The sequence below is a fragment of the Pleurodeles waltl genome, chromosome 12 (genome assembly GCF_031143425.1).
Source record: "Pleurodeles waltl isolate 20211129_DDA chromosome 12, aPleWal1.hap1.20221129, whole genome shotgun sequence".
NCBI classification, from domain to species: Eukaryota; Metazoa; Chordata; class Amphibia; order Caudata; family Salamandridae; genus Pleurodeles; species Pleurodeles waltl.
Window position 1 is genome coordinate 116,993,054 of NC_090451.1, and position 6,452 is coordinate 116,999,505.

Here is a 6,452-nt window from a genome sequence, read left to right on the forward strand (position 1 = left end):
AGATTTTCTAAAAAGCCTTGCAAAGCCAGAAAAATTGACAACTTAATCCACCTACTCAGAGTCATAAAAGTCACCTTCTTGTCTTTTCCAGGCTGTCCAAAAGTCACAAACAAGGAGTCGGTTTTCCTGAACTGCAGAGGCCTGGTGACATAAATGAAAAGAGCTCTTTAAACATCAAGTGTATTCAACAAATGTTCTTCCGGAGAGGAAGGAGAGGGAATGAAAGAAGGAAGAATTATTTCCTAAGATCTATCAAAAATAGACTTAACCTTTGCAGCAAAGGTAGGGCTAGGCCTTAAAGTTACCCCGTCTTCCAAAGTATCAAATGAAGAGAGGACAGCATTTTAAGGCTCCCAGCTCCCCAATTGTTCTCAGCAAGGTGATAGCAAATAGGAAAATAACTTTATAGGAGACAATCTTTAATTGTACAGTATCCAGATCCTCAAAGAGATAACATTGGAAAGCCTATAAAAGAGTAGGAAGATTCTGAGTTGGAGAAAAGGGATTTTTCATTGTTCTTACCATTGACAAAAGATCATAACAGTCTAGACACCAAAGAGTGTAACATCGATGAAAGTTCAGAAAAGTCCCTAAAAGCCTTTATCGCAAACCAATGAGCTTTCAGAGTGGAAAGAGATTCAAGTGAAACCCATTCAGAAGAAAATGCAAAATAGCAGACAAACTACAGGTAGGTGCCAAAAGATCATGAGCAGAACATCACGTCTCAAAAGACTTCCAGTTCTTTGAGTAAGACTTCGAAGTAGAAGGCCTGCTGGAGTGCTGAATTAACTCCACTAAGGAAGAGGAAAGACCCTTTGCTAGCAGTCCAGACTTCTCAACCTCCAAAGCGATAGAGTGAGTTGGAGCAAGAAGGTCAGGGACGACGTTCTGAGAAGAGACACACTTGAGCAGTACCCAAGGAGGTAGAAAAGCCAGGGGTTCAGAAGAGGAAACCATGACATCTCTGGCCAATCAGGGCCAACAAGAATCATGTTCCCTCCCCCTGCTGAGACTTGAAGAGAACCATCTGGATCAATGAAAAGGGGGGGAATGTATAAAGGAGACTTCTCAGCCACTTTATCACCAATACGTCCACTACATAGGCTCCTTGTTCCGGAAACCTGGATCAGAATCGACAAAGATGAGCATTGTCCTTGTTTGAAAAGAGATCCAGAAAGGGTTTCACAAACTCTCAGCATATCTCTCAAAACAACGAGCTGGATAACGTCAACTCCAGCAAATTTGGAAACCTCCAGCTGTCTGCCATCACATTGTCGGTGCCCTTGATGTGTACTGCCGACGTATGCAACAGGTTGATCTCTGCCCAATAGCCCAATTGTTCTGCTATTGCATTGAGGGATTTTGAATGCATGCTTCACTGCTGGTTAATGTAAAAGACCGCTACCTTATTCTCTGTCTTTACTAGCACATTTTTCTGAGACAGATGATGATGGGAAAACTTCAAAGCCCTGAAGCTTACCATTAACTCCATCTACTTCCATGACCTCCGACTCTCTAGGAAAGACCACTTGAATCGACAGGATCAGTCCAACACAGTAGCTCTCCAGCCAGGTTTGCTGGCATCTGTTGCGAGGAATTCAGGAGGATCCAGGTGTATTAGTGTCCACTTAGACCAGTGGTCTTCAAATTCTTTAATGCCACATCCACCCAAAGGGAAAAAAAAAACATTGGTGCCTCCCCTCTGAATTTTCCAGAATTCTTCTATCAAATTGACACTGTTTAAATATGTCTAGACCTATTTAAACATTGCAGTTAAGTTCTGTTACTGTTTTAAAAATGCAATCAAATACATGACCCCAAATATACTATTCTGGTCAGGCAGGCCTTACTAACCAATTGCAGCGTCATGCTCTGCTGAGTAAACTGATCTCACGGCAGTGAGGAATGCACAGGCCGGGTGGTGCCCGGCGCACGAAAGCGCGCCTTCTTGTGTTGTACGTCTCTTTGCGCAAATGCAAACTCAAATTTCCTGCACTGTGGTCGGCAGGAGAGACATGGGAAGGTGCAGTAGGGAAGGCTTGAGCAACAAACCGTTGGCTATGTTTTGTTGTTACTTTGTTGACATGAGCTAGAGTAATTTAAAGCAGAAGGAACGGCCAGACCTAAAAACAACTCTCTTACCTCCAACGCCGAATAACCACTATAATTAGAATATCTCAAAAGCAGCTGGCCTTGTAAACTTAATGAGCAAGCAAGCCGATGCATTTTGGGTTTTGTTGTAAAAGAATAGAAATCCTATCCATCCTTTCCTTTTCTTCCGGCAACAACCAATGTTACAAAGATATCACAGCACACAGTGACATTGACTGAAAGAAGAGGCGCTGAGGCTGGCGTGCAGCACTCAACAGCTCTTGTTATTGCAATCCAGGCAGGGGACGGAAGGAGAAAAGTATGAAGGAATTGCGATAGTGAGACCGACTCTTGTGTGTATCTGCATGTCATGGAAAAAGGATAACTCTGTCATTCATGGCTGGTTAGCTCAGTTGGTTAAAGCGTGCTGTTAATAACGCCAAGGTCGTGAGTTCGATCCCCGTACGGGCCAAGTTACGTTTTTCCTCTCAAGTAAACTCTTTTTTCTCATTTAATCAAACGCTTTTAAATCCATACACTCTGTTGCTCCAGTACACGTTCACTTTCCATTAGTCCTTCTTTTGCCACTTCTGACAAAAGCTCAAGCCGGCAGCGCCAGTAGAACAACAGAAGTGCAAGAGATTGTCTCTCCAAGATGGAGACACTGGCTCAGACTATGTCACGTGAGAGGTGGAGAGAGACCAAGAGCTGATTATTAGATGCGTGGGGATAAGAGGAACATAACTCAGGTGAACAGATTCTGGATAGTCATGCTATAGCTAGGATCAGCAACGTTACAGGGGAAAGGATAGGAAAATAATTAGGTGACAGAAGTATAGAAGTGGCTACAAGGGGGCGTGTCTCTTAACAGGGCCGAAAGATACACTGAAGGCGAAGGTGAAGTGAAAGAAGAAAGAAAGATCAAAGGAAATCAACAGTGATTGAGAGAAAACTCACAAAGGCAAATTGAGCAAAAGACAGGACCTGGGGAGTTAGACTACTTCAATGCAAATTTACGCCGCAGATGAGCATGACAACTGACCCTTGTCCAGTGGTGCTGAAACAATTTTCAGTGTGGGGGTGCTGCCATCAAAGGGCTTCTGAAAATCCAGGAATCCTCCAAAGAACCAGTCCTGCAGAATGAGCCACGCACATTCAGAAAGAGTGGTGATGCGTTGGTTACTTATTGGTAATCTTCATTAGCCTTAGTCCATTGCGTCCTTGTGACAGTCATTACAAAGTAAAGTGATGTCACCCTCCAAGAGGAAGAAAGGACAGGAGGATTCTTAAATGCTAGCGCCATGCACCCAACCTGGGTGCCAAGCCCTTGCCAAAGGACTGATGGGAAGGTGGGCAGGATGTAATGTTTGTGACAAGGACAAGATGGAGTTAGGGTAATGCAGAGTTCAAAACATTGGTACTCAAATGCAAAACAGAAAATGTATTAAGCGATAATGCTTCACAAATGTATGCATTGAGGCCCAAGTAACCACCCTAGGAATTTCCTAGATTGTTACTCACTGGAATTCAACCCAGGAGGTGGCCATTCCTCTCGTAGACCATCCCTGACCTGGAAGATTTTCTAAAAAGCCTTGCAAAGCCAGAAAAATTGACAACTTAATCCACCTACTCAGAGTCATAAAAGTCACCTTCTTGTCTTTTCCAGGCTGTCCAAAAGTAACAAACAAGGAGTTGGTTTTCCTGAACTGCAGAGGCCTGGTGACATAAATGAAAAGAGCTCTTTAAACATCAAGTGTATTCAACAAATGTTCTTCCGGAGAGGAAGGAGAGGGAATGAAAGAAGGAAGAATTATTTCCTAAGATCTATCAAAAATAGACTTAACCTTTGCAGCAAAGGTAGGGCTAGGCCTTAAAGTTACCCCATCTTCTAAAGTATCAAATGAAGAGAGGACAGCATTTTAAGGCTCCCAGCTCCCCATTTGTTCTCAGCAAGGTGATAGCAAATAGGAAAATAACTTTATAGGAGACAATCTTTAATTGTACAGTATCCAGATCCTCAAAGAGATAAAATTGGAAAGCCTATAAAAGAGTAGGAAGATTCTGAGTTGGAGAAAAGGGATTTTTCATTGTTCTTACCATTGACAAAAGATCATAACAGTCTAGACACCAAATAGTGTAACATCGATGAAAGTTCAGAAAAGTCCCTAAAAGCCTTTATCACAAACCAATGAGCTTTCAGAGTGGAAAGAGATTCAAGTGAAACCCATTCAGAAGAAAATGCAAAATAGCAGACAAACTACAGGTAGGTGCCAAAAGATCATGAGCAGAACATCACGTCTGAAAGGACTTCCAGTTCTTTGAGTAAGACTTCGAAGTAGAAGGCCTGCTGGAGTGCTGAATTAACTCCACTAAGGAAGAGGAAAGACCCTTTGCTAGCAGTCCAGACTTCTCAACCTCCAAAGCGATAGAGTGAGTTGGAGCAAGAAGGTCAGGGACGACGTTCTGAGAAGAGACACACTTGAGCAGTACCCAAGGAGGTAGAAGAACCAGGGGTTCAGAAGAGGAAACAATGACATCTCTGGCCAATCAGGGCCAACAAGAATCATGTTCCCTCCCCCTGCTGAGACTTGAAGAGAACCATCTGGATCAATAAAAAGGGGGGGAATGTATAAAGGAGACTTCTCAGCCACTTTATCACCAATACGTCCACTACCTATGCTCCTTGTTCCGGAAACCTGGATCAGAATCGACAAAGATGAGCATTGTCCTTGTTTGAAAAGAGATCCAGAACGGGTTTCACAAACTCTCGGCATATCTCTCAAAACAACGACCTGGATAAGTCAACTCCAGCAAATTTGGAAACCTCCAGCTGTCTGCCATCACATTGTCGGTGCCCTTGATGTGTACTGCTGACGTATGCAACAGGTTGATCTCTGCCCAATAGCCCAATTGTTCTGCTATTGCATTGAGGGATTTTGAATGCATGCTTCACTGCTGGTTAATGTAAAAGACCGCTACCTTATTCTCTGTCTTTACTAGCACATTTTTCTGAGACAGATGATGATGGGAAAACTTCAAAGCCCTGAAGCTTACCATCAACTCCATCTACTTCCATGACCTTCGACTCTCTAGGAAAGACCACTTGAATCGACAGGATCAGTCCAACACAGTAGCTCTCCAGCCAGGTTTGCTGGCATCTGTTGCTAGGAATTCAGGAGGATCCAGGTGTATTAGTGTCCACTTAGACCAGTGGTCTTCAAATTCTTTAATGCCACATCCACCCAAAGGGAAAAAAAAAACATTGGTGCCTCCCCTCTGAATTTTCCAGAATTCTTCTATCAAATTGACACTGTTTAAATATGTCTAGACCTATTTAAACATTGCAGTTAAGTTCTGTTACTGTTTTAAAAATGCAATCAAATACATGACCCCAAATATACTATTCTGGTCAGGCAGGCCTTACTAACCAATTGCAGCGTCATGCTCTGCTGAGTAAACTGATCTCACGGCAGTGAGGAATGCACAGGCCGGGTGGTGCCCGGAGCACGAAAGCGCGCCTTCTTGTGTTGTACGTCTCTTTGCGCAAATGCAAACTCAAATTTCCTGCACTGTGGTCGGCAGGAGAGACATGGGAAGGTGCAGTAGGGAAGGCTTGAGCAACAAACCGTTGGCTATGTTTTGTTGTTACTTTGTTGACATGAGCTAGAGTAATTTAAAGCAGAAGGAACGGCCAGACCTAAAAACAACTCTCTTACCTCCAACGCCGAATAACCACTATAATTAGAATATCTCAAAAGCAGCTGGCCTTGTAAACTTAATGAGCAAGCAAGCCGATGCATTTTGGGTTTTGTTGTAAAAGAATAGAAATCCTATCCATCCTTTCCTTTTCTTCCGGCAACAACCAATGTTACAAAGATATCACAGCACACAGTGACATTGACTGAAAGAAGAGGCGCTGAGGCTGGCGTGCAGCACTCAACAGCTCTTGTTATTGCAATCCAGGCAGGGGACGGAAGGAGAAAAGTATGAAGGAATTGCGATAGTGAGACCGACTCTTCTGTGTATCTGCATGTCATGGAAAAAGGAGAGCTCTGTCATTCAAGGCTGGTTAGCTCAGTTGGTTAGAGCGTGGTGCTAATAACGCCAAGGTCGCGAGTTCGATCCCCGTATGGGCCAAGTTACATTTTTTCACTCAAGTAAACTCTTTTTTTCTCATTTAATCAAACGCTTTTAAATCCATACACTCTGTTGCTCCAGTACACGTTCACTTTCCATTAGTCCTTCTTTTGCCACTTCTGACAAAAGCTCAAGCCGGCAGCGCCAGTAGAACAACAGAAGTGCAAGAGATTGTCTCTCCAAGATGGAGACACTGGCTCAGACTATGTCACGTGAGAGGTGGA

At 43.4% G+C, this 6,452-nt stretch overlaps 1 non-coding gene across 1 annotated transcript; it reads left to right on the top strand.

The window, feature by feature from the left end:
- Window positions 1-6,154: 6,154 nt before the first annotated feature.
- Window positions 6,155-6,228, top strand: TRNAI-AAU (transfer RNA isoleucine (anticodon AAU)). Its single transcript has one exon. It is a non-coding gene; the product is annotated as a tRNA-Ile (tRNA).
- The last annotated feature ends 224 nt before the right edge of the window (window positions 6,229-6,452 follow it).